Here is a 17,500-nt window from a genome sequence, read left to right on the forward strand (position 1 = left end):
TTCCGAGGTGGGGTGCGCGGGGGCGTCGTGGGGGGGTGACGCGGGGTGGGGTGGGTCGAGCGGGGTTTTCGGAGGCGTGGAGGGAGCGGGGTTTTTCGAGGTGGGGTGCGGGGGGGGCGTCGTGGGGGGGTGCGCCGTGTCATGGGGGAGTGACGCGGGGTTGGGGTGGTCAAGCGGGGTTTTTGGAGGAGAGGTGGGGTGCTGTGGAGGGAGCGGGGTTTTTCGAGGTGGGGTGCGGGGGGGCGTCGTGGGGGGTGACGCGGGGTGGGGGTGGTCGAGCGGGGTTTTGGGAGGAGAGGTGGGGTGCTGTGGAGGGAGCGCGGTTTTTCGAGGTGGGGTGCGGGGGGGCGTCGTGGGGGGGTGCGGTGGGGTGGGGCGGTGCGCCGTGTCATGGGGGAGTGACGCGGGGTTGGGGTGGTCAAGCGGGGTTTTTGGAGGAGAGGTGGGGTGCTGTGGAGGGAGCGGGGTTTTTCGAGGTGGGGTGCGGGGGGGCGTCGTGGGGGGTGACGCGGGGTGGGGGTGGTCGAGCGGGGTTTTTGGAGGAGAGGTGGGGTGCTGTGGAGGGAGCGCGGTTTTTCGAGGTGGGGTGCGGGGGGGCGTCGTGGGGGGTGACGCGGGGTGGGGGTGGTCGAGCGGGGTTTTTGGAGGAGAGGTGGGGTGCTGTGGAGGGAGCGCGGTTTTTCGAGGTGGGGTGCGGGGGGGCGTCGTGGGGGGGTGCGGTGGGGTGGGGGGGTGCGCCGTGTCGTGGGGGAGTGACGCGGGGTTGGGGTGGTCGAGCGGGGTTTTTGGAGGAGAGGTGGGGTGCTGTGGAGGGAGCGGGGTTTTTCGAGGTGGGGTGCGGGGGGGCGTCGTGGGGGGTGACGCGGGGTGGGGGTGGTCGAGCGGGGTTTTTGGAGGACAGGTGGGGTGCTGTGGAGGGAGCGCGGTTTTTCGAGGTGGGGTGCGGGGGGGCGTCGTGGGGGGGTGCGCCGTGTCGTGGGGGGGAGACGCGGGGTGGGGTTGGTCGAGCGGGGTTTTTGGAGGAGAGGTGGGGTGCTGTGGATGGAGCGCGGTTTTTCGAGGTGGGGTGGGGGGGGGGCGTCGTGGGGGGGGTGCGCTGGGGTGGGGGGTGCGCCGTGACGCGGGGTGGGGTGGGTCGAGCGCGGTTTTTTGGAGGCGTGGCGGGGTGGTGTGGAGGGAGCGGGGTTTTTCGAGGTGGGGTGCGGGGGGGCGTCGTGGGGGGTGACGCGGGGTGGGGGTGGTCGAGCGGGGTTTTTGGAGGAGAGGTGGGGTGCTGTGGAGGGAGCGCGGTTTTTCGAGGTGGGGTGCGGGGGGGCGTCGTGGGGGGGTGCGCCGTGTCGTGGGGGGGAGACGCGGGGTGGGGTTGGTCGAGCGGGGTTTTTGGAGGAGAGGTCGGGTGCTGTGGATGGAGCGCGGTTTTTCGAGGTGGGGTGGGGGGGGGGCGTCATGGGGGGGTGCGCTGGGGTGGGGGGTGCGCCGTGACGCGGGGTGGGGTGGGTCGAGCGCGGTTTTTTGGAGGCGTGGCGGGGTGGTGTGGAGGGAGCGGGGTTTTTCGAGGTGGGGTGCGGGGGGGGCGTCGTGGGGGGGTGCGCCGTGTCATGGGGGAGTGACGCGGGGTTGGGGTGGTCAAGCGGGGTTTTTGGAGGAGAGGTGGGGTGTTGTGGAGGGAGCGGGGTTTTTCGAGGTGGGGTGCGGGGGGGCGTCGTGGGGGGTGACGCGGGGTTTTTCGAGGTGCGGTGGGGTGGGGGGGTGCGCCGTGTCGTGGGGGAGTGACGCGGGGTTGGGGTGGTCAAGCGGGGTTTTTGGAGGAGAGGTGGGGTGCTGTGGAGGGAGCGGGGTTTTTCGAGGTGGGGCGCCGTGTCGTGGGGGAGTGACGCGGGGTTGGGGTGGTCAAGCGGGGTTTTTGGAGGAGAGGTGGGGTGCTCTGGAGGGAGCGCGGTTTTTCGAGGTGGGGTGCGGGGGGGCGTCGTGGGGGGGTGCGCCATGTCGTGGGGGGAGACGCGGGGTGGGGTGGGTCGAGCGGGGTTTTCGGAGGCGTGGTGGTGTGGCGTGGAGGGAGCGGGCTTTTTCGAGGTGGTGTGCGGGGGGGGCGTCGTGGGGGGGTGCGGTGGGGTGGGGGGGTGCGCCGTGTCGTGGGGGGGTGACGCGGGGTGGGGTGGGTCGAGCGGGGTTTTTCGAGGTGGGGTGCGAGGGGGGGGGGGGGATATGCGCCGCGTCGTGGGGGGGTGCGGTGGGGTGGGGGGGTGCGCCGTGTCCTGGGGGAGTGACGCGGGGTTGGGTGGGTCGAGTGGGGTTTTTCGAGGTGGGGTGCGGGGGGGGGGGAATATGCGCCGCGTCGTGGGGGGGTGCGGTGGGGTGTGGGGGGTGTGCCGTGTCGTGGGGGGCTGACGCGAGGTGGGGTGGGTCGAGCCGGGTTTTCGGAGGCGTGGTGGGGTGGTATGGAGGGAGCGGGGTTTTTCGAGGTGGGGTGCGGGGCGTCGTCGTTGGGGGGTGCGGTGGGGTGGGGGGTGCGCTGTGTCCTGGGGGGGAGACGCGGGGTGGGGTGGGTCGAGCGGGGTTTTCGGAGGCGTGGTGGTGTGGCGTGGATGGAGCGGGGTTTTTCGAGGTGGGGTGCGGGGGGGGGGCGTCGTGGGGGGGTGTGGTGGGGTGGGGGGGTGCGCCGTGTCGTGGGGGGGTGACGCGGGGTGGGGTGGGTCGAGCGGGGTTTTTCGAGGTGGGGTGCGGGGGGGGGGGGATATGCGCCGCGTCGTGGGGGGGTGCGGTGGGGTGGGGGGGTGCGCCGTGTCCTGGGGGGGTGACGCGGGGTTGGGTGGGTCGAGCGGGGTTTTTCGAGGTGGGGTGCGGGGGGGGGGATATGCGCCGCGTCGTGGGGGGGTGCGGTGGGGTGTGGGGGGTGTGCCGTGTCGTGGGGGGCTGACGCGAGGTGGGGTGGGTCGAGCGGGGTTTTCGGAGGCGTGGTGGGGTGGTATGGAGGGAGCGGGGTTTTTCGAGGTGGGGTGCGGGGCGGCGTCGTTGGGGGGTGCGGTGGGGTGGGGGGTGCGCCATGTCGTGGGCGGGTGACGCGGGGTGGGGTGGGTCGAGCGGGGTTTTCGGAGGCATTTGTGGTGTGGCGTGGAGGGAGCGGGGTTTTTCGAGGTGGGGTGCGGGGGGGGCGTCGTGGGGGGGTGCGGTGGGGTGGGGGGGTGTGCCGTGTCATGGGGGTGACGCGGGGTTGGGTTGGGTGGGGGAGTGACGAGGGGGGAAGGGGCGAAATTTGGAGGGGGGGGCGAATTTTTGGGGCGGGGGGGGAGGGGTGGGGTGGTGTGTGTTGAGGGGGGGGCGAAATTTCGAGGGGGGGAAGGGGAGGGGTGGTGTGGTGTAGTGTGGTGTGTGTTGAGGGGGGGGGGGGGAGGGGTGGTGTGGTGTGGTGTGTGTTGAGGGGGGGGGGGGGTGGTGTGTGTTGAGGGCGGGGGGGGGGGGGGGGGATTTTTTTGGGGGGGGGGAGGGGTGGTGTGGTGTGGGGTGGTATGTGTTGAGGGGCGGGGGGGGCGAATTTTTGGGGGGGGGGGGAGGGGTGGGGTAATGTGTGTTGAGGGGTGGGCGAAATTTGGAGGGGGGGAAGGGGAGGGGTGGTGTGGTGTGTGTTGAGGGGGGGGGGGGATTTTTGAGAGGGGGGGAGGGGTGGTGTGGTGTGTGTTGAGGGGGGGGGGAAAGGGTGGGGAGGTGTGTATTGAGGGGGGGGGGGGCGAATTTTTGGGGGGGGGGGGAGGGGTGGTGTGTGTTGGGGCCGGGGGGTGGGGGGGCAAATTTTGGAGGGGGGGGGAGGGGTGGTGTGGTGTGGTGTGTGTTGAGGGGGGTGGCCGAATTTTTGGGGGGGGGGGGGTGGGGTGGTGTGTGTTGGGGGGGGGGTGAATTTTTTGGGGGCGGGGGCGGGGGAGGGGTGGGGTGGTGTGTGTTGAGGGGGGGGCGAAATTTGGAGGGGGGGAAGGGGAGGGGTGGTGTGGTGTGGTGTGTGTTGAGGGGGGGGGGGGGGGGAGGGGTGGTGTGGGGTGGTGTGTGTTGAGGGGGGGGGGTGGGGAGGGGTGGTGTGGCGTGGTGTGTGTTGAGGGGGGGGGGGGGCAATTTTTGGGGGGGGAAGGGGCGAAATTTGGACGGGGGGGGCGAATTTTTGGGGGGGGGGAGGGGTGGGGTGGTGTGTGTTGAGGGGAAGGTGAAATTTGGAGGGGGGGAAGGGGAGGGGTGGTGTTGTGTGGTGTGGTGTGTGTTGAGGGGGGTGGCCGAATTTTTTGGGGGGGGGGGGGTGGAGTGGTGTGTGTTGGCGGGGGGGGGGGCGAATTTTTTGGGGGCGGGGGGGGGGAGGGGTGGTGTGGTGTGTGTTGAGGGAGGGGGGGGGGGGGGATGGGTGGTGTGGTGTGTGTTGAGGGGGGGGGGGGGGGAGGGGTGGTGTGGTGTGTGTTGGGGGGGGGGGGGGTGGGGTGGTGTGTGTTGAGGGGGGAGGGGTGGGAAATTTTTGGGGGGGGGGCGAATTTTGGAGGGGGGGGGGGAGCGGTGGTGTGGTGTGGTGTGTGTTGAGGGGGGTGGGGCGAATTTTTGGGGGGGGAAGGGGCGAAATTTGGAGGGGGGGCCGAATTTTTGGGGCGGGGGGGAGGGGTCGGGTGGTGTGTGTTGAGGGGGGGGCGAAATTTCAAGGGGGGGAAGGGGAGGGGTGGTGTGGTGTGTGTTGAGGGGGGGGGGGATTTTTGAGGGGGGGGGGAGGGGTGGTGTGGTGTGTGTTGAGGGGGGGGTGGGGTGGTGTGTGTTGGGGGGGGGGGGGTGGGGAGGTGTGTATTGAGGGGGGGGGGGGGGGGCGCGAATTTTTGGGGGGGGGTGGGAGGGGTGGTTTGTGTTGGGGGCGGGGGGGGGGGGGGGAATTTTGGAGGGGGGGAGGGGGTGTGTGGTGTGGTGTGTGTTGAGGGGGGTGGCCGAATTTTTGGGGGGGTGGGGGGTGGGGTGGTGTGTGTTGGGGGGGGGGGTGAATTTTTTGGGGGCGGGGGGGGGAGGGGTGGGGTGGTGTGTGTTGAGGGGGGGGCGAAATTTGGAGGGGGGGAAGGGGAGGGGTGGTGTGGTGTGTGTTGAGGGGGGGGGATTTTTGAGGGGGGGGGAGGGGTGGTGTGGTGTGGTGTGGTGTGTGTTGAGGGGGGGGGGGGAATTTTTGAGGGGGGGGAGGCGTGGTGTGGGGTGGTGTGTGTTGAGGGGGGGGGCCGAATTTTTGGGGGGGGAAGGGGCGAAATTTGGACGGGGGGGGGCGAATTTTTGGGGGGGGGGGGGAGGGGTGGGGTGGTGTGTGTTGAGGGGAAGGCGAAATTTGGAGGGGGGAAGGGGAGGGTTGGTGTGGTGTGGTGTGGTGTGTGTTGGGGGGGGGGGGGGGGGATTTTTGAGGGGTGGGGGGGGCGAATTTTGGAGGGGAGGGGGAGGGGTGGTGTGTGTTGAGGGGGGGGCCAATTTTTTGGGGGGGGGGCAAAATTTGGAGGGGGGGGGGGGAGGGGTGGTGTGGTGTGGTGTGTGTTGGGGGGGGGGGGGGGGATTTTTGAGGGGGGGGGGGGAGGGGTGGTGTTTTGTGTGTTGAGGGGGGGGGGGGGGATTTTTGAGGGGGGGGGAGGGGTGGTGTGGTGTGTGTTGAGGGGGGGGGGATGTGGTGGTGTGTGTTGAGGGGGGGGGGGGGGGCAAAATTTGGAGGGGGGGGGAGGGGTGGTGTGGTGTGGTGTGTTTTGAGGGGGGTGGGGAGGGGTGGTGTTTTGTGTGTTGAGGGGGGGGGGGGGGATTTTTGAGGGGGGGGGAGGGGTGGTGAGGTGTGTGTTGGGGGGGGGGGGGGGTGGGGTGGTGTGTGTTGGGGGGGGGGAGGGGTGGTGTGGGGTGGTGTGTGTTGAGGGGGGTGGGGGGGGAGGGGTGGTGTGGTGTGGTGTGTGTTGAGGGAGGGGGGGGGGGGGGGGAATTTTTGGGGGGGAGAAGGGGCGAAATTTGGAGGGGGGGGGGAGGGGTGGGGTGGTGTGTGTTGAGGGGGGGGCGAAATTTGGAGGGGGGGAAGGGGAGGGGTGGTGTGGTGTGGTGTGGTGTGTGTTGAGGGGGGGGGGGGAAGGGTGGGGAGGTGTGTATTGAGGGGGGGGGGGGGCGAATTTTGGGGGGGGGGGAGGGGTGGTGTGGTGTGTGTTGAGGGGGGTGGCCGAATTTTTTGGGGGTGAGGGGTGGTGTGGTGTGTGTTGAGGGGGGGGGGTGGGGTGGTGTGTGTTGAGGGGGGGGGGGGGGGGGGGCGAATTTTGGAGGGGGGGGGAGGGGTGGTGTGGGGTGGTGTGTGTTGAGGGGGGTGGCCGAATTTTTTTGGGGGGGGGGGGGCGAATTTTGGAGGGGGGGGGAGGGGTGGTGTGGGGTGGTGTGTGTTGAGGGGGGTGGCCGAATTTTTTTGGGGGGGGGGGGGTGGAGTGGTGTGTGTTTGGGGGGGGGGGGGGGCGAATTTTTTGGGGGCGGGGGGGGGGGGGGGAGGGGTGGTGTGGTGTGTGTTGAGGGGGGGGGGGAGGGGTGGTGTGGTGTGTGTTGGGGGGGGGGGTGGGGTGGTGTGTGTTGAGGGGGGAGGGGTGGGAAATTTTTGGGGGGGGGCGAATTTTGGAGGGGGGGGGGGGGAGCGGTGGTGTGGTGTGGTGTGTGTTGAGGGGGGGGGGCGAATTTTTGGGGCAGGGGGGGAGGGGTGGGGTGGTGTGTGTTGAGGGGGGGGCGAAATTTCGAGGGGGGGAAGGGGAGGGGTGGTGTGGTGTGTGTTGAGGGGGGGGGATTTTTGAGGGGGGGGAGGGGTGGTGTGGTGTGTGTTGAGGGGGGGGTGGGGTGGTGTGTGTTGAGGGGGGGGGGGATTTTGGAGGGGGGGGGAGGGGTGGTGTGGTGTGGTGTGTGTTGAGGGGGGGGGCCAATCTTTTTGGGGGGGGGGGCAAAATTTGGAGGTGGGGGGGGGGGGGAGGGGTGGTGTGGTGTGGTGTGGTGTGTGTTGAGGGGGGGGGGGGATTTTTGAGGGGGGGGGAGGGGTGGTGTGGTGTGTGTTGAGGGGGGGGCGGGGAATTTTTGAGGGGGGGGGGAGGGGTTGTGTGGTGTGTGTTGTGGGGGGGGGGGTGGGGTGGTGTGTGTTGAGGGGGGCGGGGGGGGGGGATTTTTTGGGGGGGGGGGGGGAGGGGTGGTGTGGTGTGGTGTGTGTTGAGGGGGGGGGGGGGGGATTTTTGAGGGGGGGGGAGGGGTGGTGTGGTGTTTGTTGAGGGGGGGGGGGTGGGGAGGTGTGTATTGAGGGGGGGGGGGGGCGCGAATTTTTGGGGGGGGGGGAGGGGTGGTTTGTGTTGGGGGCGGGGGGGGGGGGGGGGGGGGCAAATTTTGGAGGGGGGGAGGGGGTGTGTGGTGTGGTGTGTGTTGAGGGGGGTGGCCGAATTTTTGGGGGGGGGGGGGGTGGGGTGGTGTGTGTTGGGGGGGGGGGGCCGAATTTTTTGGGGGCGGGGGGGGGGGGAGGGGTGGGGTGGTGTGTGTTGAGGGGGGGGCGAAATTTGGAGGGGGGGAAGGGGAGGGGTGGTGTGGTGTGTGTTGAGGGGGGGGATTTTTGAGGGGGGGGGAGGGGTGGTGTGGTGTGGTGTGTGTTGAGGGGGGGGGGAATTTTTGAGGGGGGGGAGGCGTCGTGTGGGGTGGTGTGGTGTGGTGTGTGTTGAGGGGGGGGGAATTTTTGGGGGGGGAAGGGGCGAAATTTGGACGGGGGGGGCGAATTTTTGGGGGGGGGGGAGGGGTGGGGTGGTGTGTGTTGAGGGGAAGGCGAAATTTGGAGGGGGGAAGGGGAGGGTTGGTGTGGTGTGGTGTGGTGTGTGTTGAGGTGGGGGGGGGATTTTTGGGGGGGGGGGGGGCAAAATTTGGAGGGGGGGGGGAGGTGTGGTGTGGTGTGGTGTGGTGTGTGTTGGGGGGGGGGGGATTTTTGAGGGGGGGGGGAGGGGTGGTGTTTTGTGTGTTGAGGGGGTGGGGGATTTTTGAGGGGGGGGAGGGGTGGTGTGGTGTGTGTTGAGGGGGGGGGATGTGGTGGTGTGTGTTGAGGGGGGGGGGGAAATTTTTGGGGGGGGGGGAGGGGAGGTGTGGGGTGGTGTGTGTTGAGGGGGGTGGGGGGTGAATTTTGGAGGGGGGGGGAGGGGTGGTGTGGTGTGGTGTGTGTTGAGGGGGGGGGGCAAAATTTGGAGGGGGGGGGAGGGGTGGTGTGGTGTGGTGTGTTTTGAGGGGGGGGGGGGAGGGGTGGTGTTTTGTGTGTTGAGGGGGGGGGGAATTTTTGAGGGGGGGGGAGGGGTGGTGTGGTGTGTGTTGGGGGGGGGGGGGCGTGGGGTGGTGTGTGTTGAGGGGGGGGGGAGGGGTGGTGTGGGTTGGTGTGTGTTGAGGGGGGTGGGGGGGAGGGGTGGTGTGGTGTGGTGTGTGTTGAGGGGGGGGGGGGGGGGGGGGGCGAATTTTTGGGCGGGAGAAGGGGCGAAATTTGGAGGGGGGGGGGGAGGGGTGGGGTGGTGTGTGTTGAGGGGGGGGCGAAATTTGGAGGGGGGGAAGGGGAGGGGTGGTGTGTGTTGAGGGGGGGGGGAAGGGTGGGGAGGTGTGTATTGAGGGGGGGGGGCGAATTTTTGGGGGGGGGGGAGGGGTGGTGTGTGTTGGGGGCGGGGGGGGGAGGTGTGTATTGAGGGGGGGGGGGCGAATTTTTGGGGGGGGGGGGGAGGGGTGGTGTGGTGTGGTGTGGTGTGTGTTGAGGGGGGTGGCCGAATTTTTTGGGGGGGGGGGGTGGGGTGGTGTGTGTTGGGGGGGGGGCGAATTTTTTGGGGGCGGGGGGGGGGGGGGAGGGGTGGGGTGGTGTGTTTTGAGGGGGGGGCGAAATTTGGAGGGGGGGAAGGGGAGGGGTGGTGTGGTGTGTGTTGAGGGGGGGGGATTTTTGAGGGGGGGAGAGGGGTGGTGTGGTGTGTGTTGACATGACGACGCGACGTGCTCCCCTCCCCTTAACACACCCACCCACCCACCATGACGCCCGCTCAAAAATTCTGCCCCCCCCCCCCCCCCCCTCTCAACACACACCACACCACCCCTCCCCCCCCCACCCCCCCTCAAAAATTCGCCCCCCCCCCCCCCCCCTTCAAAATTCGGCCCCTCTCTACACACACCAACCCCCCCCCCTCCCCCCCCCCCCCCTCAAAAATTCGGCCCCCCCCCTCCCCCCCCCCACCCCCCCCCCTCAAAATTTCGGCCCCCCCCCCACCTTCAAAATTCGGCGCCCCCCCCCCCCCCCCTCCAAAATTCGGCCCCCCCTCCCCCCCTCAACACGCCATGTCGCGAGGCGCCCTCCCCCCCCCCCCCCCCCCCCCCAAAGGAAAATTTCGGGCTTTGTAGGTATGCCTTGCCGTTGGAGCCGAAAACACCTATGGGGGATGTGAGCTCCATGAGTCCTTACCCCACCCGCGGTGTCACGTCGTGTTGGTGAGCAGGTTGATATTGCGCCATCGCGTGCCCGCGAACCTTGTGCCTTGCGCGTTTCGCGCCGTGTTACCTTCGCGAGCCTTCGTGCCGCCTTCGCAATATACTCGGGCCCTCAAGAGGGGCCCTTCGTTTTTAGCCCCGTGCATCTTGGCGTTTACTTGTGATATGTTGAGATTCGCTTCCGCATGCTTGTGAGCACGCCGATAGGTGGGTGATTCCCCTTGACGCGGGCTTTCGGGGTTGGGTCTCTCCCCACCCCAAGGCGGACCCGGGGTGGTTCGTGACACTTGGTATCAGAGCAAACTCCGCGGTAGGTGCTCCAATGCCCTCCGGGAGGCGAAACCTGGACCGTGAAATGGCCCCCAAGGTGAAGTCTAAAGCATCTATGCTAAAAGATGAGATCGAACGGATGTATGCCGAGAAGAGGCAGCTCCTACTAGATCACTCAACGTTGGAATCTAAAAGAAGGGCAGAATGGAAGACCAAGGTGGATCTACTCAAGGGTAGTGAAAAGCCCCTTGGCTCGGTGCTGTCGGACCTGGACCGGCGCATCGATGAGGTTACTAGCGACCTCGCATGGAACCGTGCTGACTTGAAAAATCTGAATGCTAGAATAGAGGAATGGTGCGACCACCTCATAGAAGCGGGAGACTGGGATACCCTGGAGTTCGAAAGCAACCTCAAACGGGGGATCGCAAGGGATTATGGTGCGGAGATCGCGGCTGGCGCAATGCCGAGTTTAGCACTCCAAAAGGCCAACCCACCTCCTCCTACTACTCAAGAGCAGGTGACCATGTCGACCCCGACTTCCCCTCATCGCACTCAGCCGAGTTCGAGCTCGAGTGACGACTACAGCGACTGGACTGGAGACTCTGCGGAGTCAAGTGAGGATGATGACGGGCCAAGGGCCCCAAGTTTTTCTCGAAAGGCCGTAAGGGCCAAGATCATGCTGAGTTGGGCTGAGGCCCAGAAGAAGAAGAAAGATATCCCGGTCCACACGGAGCCGAGTTCGAGCTCTCGTGAGTGTGACTCCCACCATGGCACGGAGCCGGGTTCGAGCTCTCGTGACCACTCATCTGGCTATGCCACCCTCTCGCCCCAACCTTCACATACAGGCCGGGCACGTGGTTATGAGGTCCACGGAAAAATAACTCTTACTCAGGACGTGGATGGGAAACAAGACTCCTTGAGCCGGGAGGGAAAACGAATGGCCGACCCTGAAGCGTTCCAGCGAGAAGACTCCTTGAGCCGGGAGGATAAACGAACGGCCTATGCCCCAACGAAAGATCAGAAGGTCTCCTTGAGCCGGGAGAGTAAAGGAATGGCCAACATGCAGAGCAAGCACCGAGAAGACTCCTTGCACCGGGAGGCTAAACAAACGGGCAACCCCCATGCCAAAGAAGAATACCAAGCAAGCTCCTTACGCCGGGAGGATAAACCAACGGCCCCCTACCATGAGCCCCATCAGAAGATCGCAAAGAAGAAGAAGAACTCCCTGAGCCAGGAGTATAAATGAATGGCAACCCCCACCGAGGCTGCAAGACCCCAAAGTCGCGCAGCTGAAGACTCGCGGAGCCACGAGAATAAACCAATGGCCAACCCTGATGCTGCAACACCTCAGAGTCGCGCAGCGGAAGACTCGCGGAGCCACGAGACTAAACCAAAGGCCAACCCCAAGGCAAATGATGGAAATCTTGCCATCTCCCTGTGCCAGGAGAATAAAGAAACGGTCACACCCTCAGCAGCAGGCGACAGGACAGAAGGAGTCAAGCTGAGCTCCAAGAAGAGAAAGAAGATCAAAGCGCAGGCGAAACCTGTGAACCTTACGCCCTGTCCCGAGGTGAAGGATGAGACTTCCGAGTCAACTCCAACACCTCAATCCGAATCCGTGTCTGGGAGACGTCGGGTGACATTTGCTCCGCAAGTGACCATCCACTCCTATGAACGTGATGAGGAGATAACCCTTTGTGCTCAAATGGCTGATTCAGAGGTGACCGAGCCCTCACACAGCAAAGCTGAGGCAACTGCTGGGATGCCTCTTGTTTGGACCGATCATGGTGAATGGGTCTTTGTGAATGGAACCCAAGTGGCAGAGTTACACGTCGACGCAGAGTCCGTGCTCCCCATGAAGGTGAATTTCAAGGAGATCCCCTTGCCTGAAAGGCCCGCACGCGCGTTCAAGCCCATTCCGGTCTCTGGACCAAAGGGGTGTAATCTTCTTGGTGAGATCATCGTAGTAGGCTGGCTGCATGATCCAACCAAGTCGGTTCCAAGGAGGCTTCACCCTCCAGGTCATTCACGATGGATGCAGCTCGTTATGGAGCGAGATAGGTTGGAACGAGCTAGGAGTGAAGTCTTAGCCCGAACTTGCGACCCAAAGACAGATCTGGACATGCCAAGGTCCCGACACGATGTGGGTGAACTTGTGCTGGGGCACAACGTGAATCCACCTCCAACCTTATGTGCCTTATTGTATAATATGGTCTCTGAGGGCCAATTCCAAGTTGTGACGGCGCAGTCTATGGCTCGCGCTATGCAGGCTAGGAGGTTTGATGCTATGCATTTGACCTTGCTACTTGCCCAAGGAACCTCAACGCAAGAGCTGGCCATCAAGGGCCATAACATACATGTAGGCATGACATGGACGATGGATCTGCCCGAGGGCTGCCTACCTAAATCAATCCGAGTAACGATGTATCTGGGTGACAAAGGCCCAATGGTTTTGACCGCAGGGAGGATGTCCCTTGCACTGCAGGCTAGGCGATTTGATGCAACCCGTCAAGTCACCTTGCTTTGTTCAGGCGCTCCGAATATCCAGTCCACTCAGGACGAACCCCCTCCTCCTCTTTCGGCGTCCAGGTGTGCTCCAACGAGAGGCAGGGTGTTTGATGCGGGAGAAATGGATCTCTCGCGACGCGCAAGAAGGCATGCAGCAACACCGTATGCCCCTCGGTGCGTCCCTGTACACGGTGCTCCCGACCCAGGAAGGTCCAAGCGGATGAAGACGGCTGGTGCAACATGCTGGGATCGCGCCTTCTGCGCAAAGAGACATGCTACCTTCGAAAGAGGGCAGTGTGGGCTCTTCTTCAAGAAGACAGCTCAAAGTGCCAAAGCGCCAATCTGGGCAATCAAGGCCCTACTCAAGAAAGCGCGCATCAAGAAGAAGATCCGGGCGATTAAGGCCCTTCACCTCTCAAGGGGGGGTGCAACTCCACAGTGCACCCCTAAGAAGACATTGAGGTATGCGGTCACCCCGCGGTGGCTGAATGCTGCCTCATGCAGAAGGGGAGATGCGTCCACTCCAGCGTGGGCAAATGCTCTCTCTTACCTTGTACGCGGATTGACAGATCAGGCCAAACGGGGCCACGTTCCGCAAGGTGCCACCTCTTGGGCCCTTGCATTCATGGCATGGCACGCTCCCAGCTGAGCCTCCTGCCTTGCCCCAAGTCCCTCTGGCATGGTCTGCGCACTCATACTGCCAGGACCCCAACCGGGTTACCTTCCACTCTGTGTTTGTAAATTGGTCAGCAGGTGGAGGGATTGAAGTGCTCAATAAAAGTTTTCTTCCTAGTCTATGTCCCGGGACCACTCCACACTTGTAATTGAGTCCGTGGGTGGTTTACCTTACTTCGAGTCCGAAAGACCATGTTCCGCACTTGTAATCGAGTCAGTGGGCATGGCACCTAGCGGGTAGACCCTGGTCGGCTTGATAGCGAGTCGGCAAAGACCCCCGAAATTTTGGTTAAGTATGAGTCTAGCGGGATAGACACTGGCCGCCTTGATAGTGAGGCGTGTTAAGACCCCCGAACTTTTGACCATGCATTACCAACTCCTTGCTCAACCTCAGATGGTTTTTGTAAGGACTCGATGAGGACATCGAGTTCAGCAAGGGGGGGTGTGTATGGGGGATGTGAGCTCCATGAGTCCTTACCCCACCCGCGGTGTCACGTCGTGTTGGTGAGCAGGTTGATATTGCGCCATCGCGTGCCCGCGAACCTTGTGCCTTGCGCGTTTCGCGCCGTGTTACCTTCGCGAGCCTTCGTGCCGCCTTCGCAATATACTCGGGCCCTCAAGAGGGGCCCTTCGTTTTTAGCCCCGTGCATCTTGGCGTTTACTTGTGATATGTTGAGATTCGCTTCCGCATGCTTGTGAGCACGCCGATAGGTGGGTGATTCCCCTTGACGCGGGCTTTCGGGGTTGGGTCTCTCCCCACCCCAAGGCGGACCCGGGGTGGTTCGTGACAACACCTATAAGGGAGCATACTCTTGCTTCCTTACCAAACGGTGTTGAGACGAGAATTGGTAGCGTGTTGCGCCATCTTCGAATTACCCGTTCCTTGTAAATCCTTCTCAATCTAAAACATCTTCTCACTCTCATTCTCAAAACTCTCTTACTCTCTTATCTTGCAATCGTGTTGTGTTGTGTTGTGACGTGCCGTGCCGTGTCGTGTCGTGCCGTGCCGTGCCGTGCCGTGCCGTGCCGTGTCGTGTCGTGCCGTGTCGTGCCGTGCCGTGCCGTGTCGCGTCGCACCGTGCCGTGACGCGTCGTGACGTGTTGTGACGTGACGTGTTATGTTGTGCCAAAGTCAACTTGGGGATAATTACCTTACGCACTCATAGTGTGTAACACTTGGTATCAGAGCCTCTCCTCACGCGAAGGCAGGTCCTTCTACAGGCGTGGGAGTGATCATAGTGGAAAGCTAGTTGTGTCATCAAAAATGGGTGGACGCAACAGAAATAAAAGTGCGGCTAGAGAGGAACGAGATGAAATCTCAGTAGCCCTTGGAATTGGGGCTAGTAAACCTCAAATGGAGGTTGGGGAAGAGTACCCAACGGAACATGAGGATGATTTGGATGCAGCACTGAAGGAAAGAGTGGCGTTCCATAGGGAACCCAACTCTATTGAGGCCATGAGGGGTATGATGCAAGATCTTTTGGCCACAATGTTGCCCAAAGCTATGGGAAAAATTCAAGCTGAAACAGATAATGAGGTTGAACCACATAGAAGACGCAGAAAAAAAGACAGAAGAGATCGGGATGATTCATCTTCGGATGATTTAGGAAAATTTAAACCACAACCTCCGAACAAATATAAAGGAGAAAGAGACTCTGTCAGTCTAAACAGATGGATCCGTGAGGTGGATGGGTACCTGAAATTAATGAAAATTTCAAGCCGTCGCAAAGGTCTCGCAGCAGCTCAATTATTAGATGGAGACGCGGCTAAGTGGCTTATGTTTGAGGAGGAACAGCAGGGGGGTAAACTTTCTTGGGAAGATCTACAAAAAGCGATGATCGATTACTTTGTTCCCAAGAATGAGCCATTCAAAGTCAGAGACGAATGGCGGTTCCTCAAGCAGTATACTGGAAAAATGAGGGATTACATTCAAAAATACCGATCTCTTATGCTTCAGCTTCACGACATGGATCCGACGACAAAGCTACATGGTTTTTTATATGGTTTGCAACGGTGGGCTCGTCAAGAAATAGAAAAGCAGGAGCCAGCCACAGTTGCAGAGGCTATGAATATGGCTGAAAGGCTAATGGATTTTGAAGGTAGGCAAGCCGGCTCCATGCGTAATACATCTTCGAGTGGCACATCATGGGCTCCAAGAACAACTCAAGGGTTCAATCAAGCTAATCCTAGTGCAGAAACGGGATGGTCAAATCAACAACCCCTTCGAATTGAGTATACTGAAGGCACAAGGACCGACTCCAGCCCTGCTAGTACATCTACAACTTTCAGATCTATAGGTGGAGGAGGTGGTCGAAGTAATTTTTCCTCACGAGGGGGTTACTCTAGTGGATATAGAGGAAGGGGAGGCCCCATCGCATGTAATTTATGTGGAGGGCCTCACTTCGCTCGCGACTGTTCAAAAGGGGCAACAGCATCAACAAGTGGATCTCGGGCAGCTTATGTTCAAGCTAATACCACGTTGCCCCCATCCACAGTTCACATTACACAAATTGAAGAAGACGGCAAGGATTGGGATCAGAAAGCTAGAGTGGGCGCTGTTGAGGCGAACACCTCTACTACCATGCCTGTTTTTATTCCTCGCATTAACAACATGTATGTTCAGGCAGCAGTGGAAGACATTTCGCAAAATTTAATGGTGGACACAGGTGCCACACATAATTTTCTTTCACCGCAGGTAGCAGCGCGCCTGGGCGTCAGCCTCTCGAGGGCGTCTGGGCTTGAAGTTTCATTTGTGCAGGGAAACTATAAAGCTTGTGAAATGGCAAAGGATGTTCTAGTACAAATTGGGCAGTGGCGAGCAAAGTTAAACTTCATTGTTGTACCCATGGATGGGTTTGAGGGCATTTTAGGAATGGATTGGGTAGATCATCACGTGGTGCAAATTTTGGGGATGCAAAGAAACAAGATTTATCTTCAAACCCCAACCACAGTGGTGTGGGTTCCATACTTTCGTCGCAGGTCTCACGATCCTGCTAGCTCTTCATCGCCAATCCCAGTGACTACTTATTTCAACAATAACCGGGTGAGTCCCTCACTTTCTACTATTCGTACTAATTATACACACAAATGGGTTCCCAAACAGTTACCTCAGAGGCATACACCAGTCAAGCAAGGGTCATCCACAGTTCTTCGGGCAGCAGTGCACCATAACCCTCATAGGTGCTTTTGGCTCCAGCGGCAAGACATACCTACAAAGCCCGAAATTCCTCAACAACATCAGGAATCGATTTCTCCACCCCAACCCGTTCCCATCCCAATCTTCACAGGGGATGCAGATACTCAACATCACCCAATTCCGGATCAAAATCCACTCTCATCTATGTCAGAAATTAAGGCTAAGCAGCTAGAAAAAGAATTGAAACATGGGGGACAGTTACGTCTTTGCATTACACGCCTAATTCAAGAAGACCCAGTCATTCAGCAGATCATCTGGACCATAGGTAACGACAAGGTGCAAGAGCTCCTCAATCAGTTTCAAGATGTCATGCCTGACCATTTACCCGATGGGTTGCCTCCTTGCAGAAGTGTTGATCATAAGATTAACCTTGTGCCAGGAATTCAACCTCCAGCTGGGCCGATTTACAGGATGACAGGCACGGAATTGGTGGAGCTCAAGAAGCAGATTGGTCAAATGGAAGCCTCTGGGCACATGCGGCCAAGTAGATCCCCCTATGGAGCCCCAGTTCTTTTTGTTAAGAAGAAGGATGGATCTCTCCGGCTATGTACAGATTACCGGGCTCTCAACAAATTCACAGTCAGAAATCGATATCCCGTGCCTGTTGTTGATGATTTATTGGATCGGCTTCAAGGTGCCCGGTTCTTCACGCGTCTCGACTTGAGGTCGGGATATCATCAGATTCGCATAGCAGAAGGCGACGAAGAAAAGACAGCTTTTCGGAGCCGTTATGGCAGTTATGAATGGCTGGTGATGCCTGAGGGACTCACCAATGCACCAGCAACCTTCTGTGAACTAATGGATAAAGTTTTTATTGATTTCCTAGATGACTTTGTAATCATCTATATTGATGACGTCTTGATTTACAGCAAAACCCTGGAGGAGCATTTGGAGCACTTGCACAAAGTCTTCTCCCGCCTCCGCCAACATCAACTATATGTTAAGCCAGAGAAGTGCGAGTTTGCAGTTGAGCAGATAGATTTTTTGGGCTTTTTGATAAAACCAGATGGTATTGCAATTGATCCGAAGAAGGTGCAGGCGGTCACCAAATGGCAACCCCCTACTAAGCTTGCACAACTCAGAGAATTTTTGGGGTTTACAGTCTTCTGTCGACGTTTTATTCAAGACTACAGCAAGCTTACAGCACCATTAACAGATTTGACATCCCCCACAACTACTTTTCAGTGGACAGATCAGCAACAACGGGCTTTTGATCAACTCAAGCAAATGATGATACAGGCACCAGTACTCAAGATGGCCGATTTTTCCCGTCCTTTCGAAGTCCATACTGATGCCTCAGCATACGCCATTGGGGGTGTCCTCATGCAAGATGGACACCCAGTCTGTTATGAATCTAAGAAATTGGATGCTACAGAAAGGAGGTGG

This window comes from Lygodium microphyllum, unplaced genomic scaffold (assembly GCF_053477565.2).
Source record: "Lygodium microphyllum isolate KBCC unplaced genomic scaffold, Lygodium_microphyllum_v1.1.10 scaffold_130, whole genome shotgun sequence".
NCBI lineage: Eukaryota > Viridiplantae > Streptophyta > Polypodiopsida > Schizaeales > Lygodiaceae > Lygodium > Lygodium microphyllum.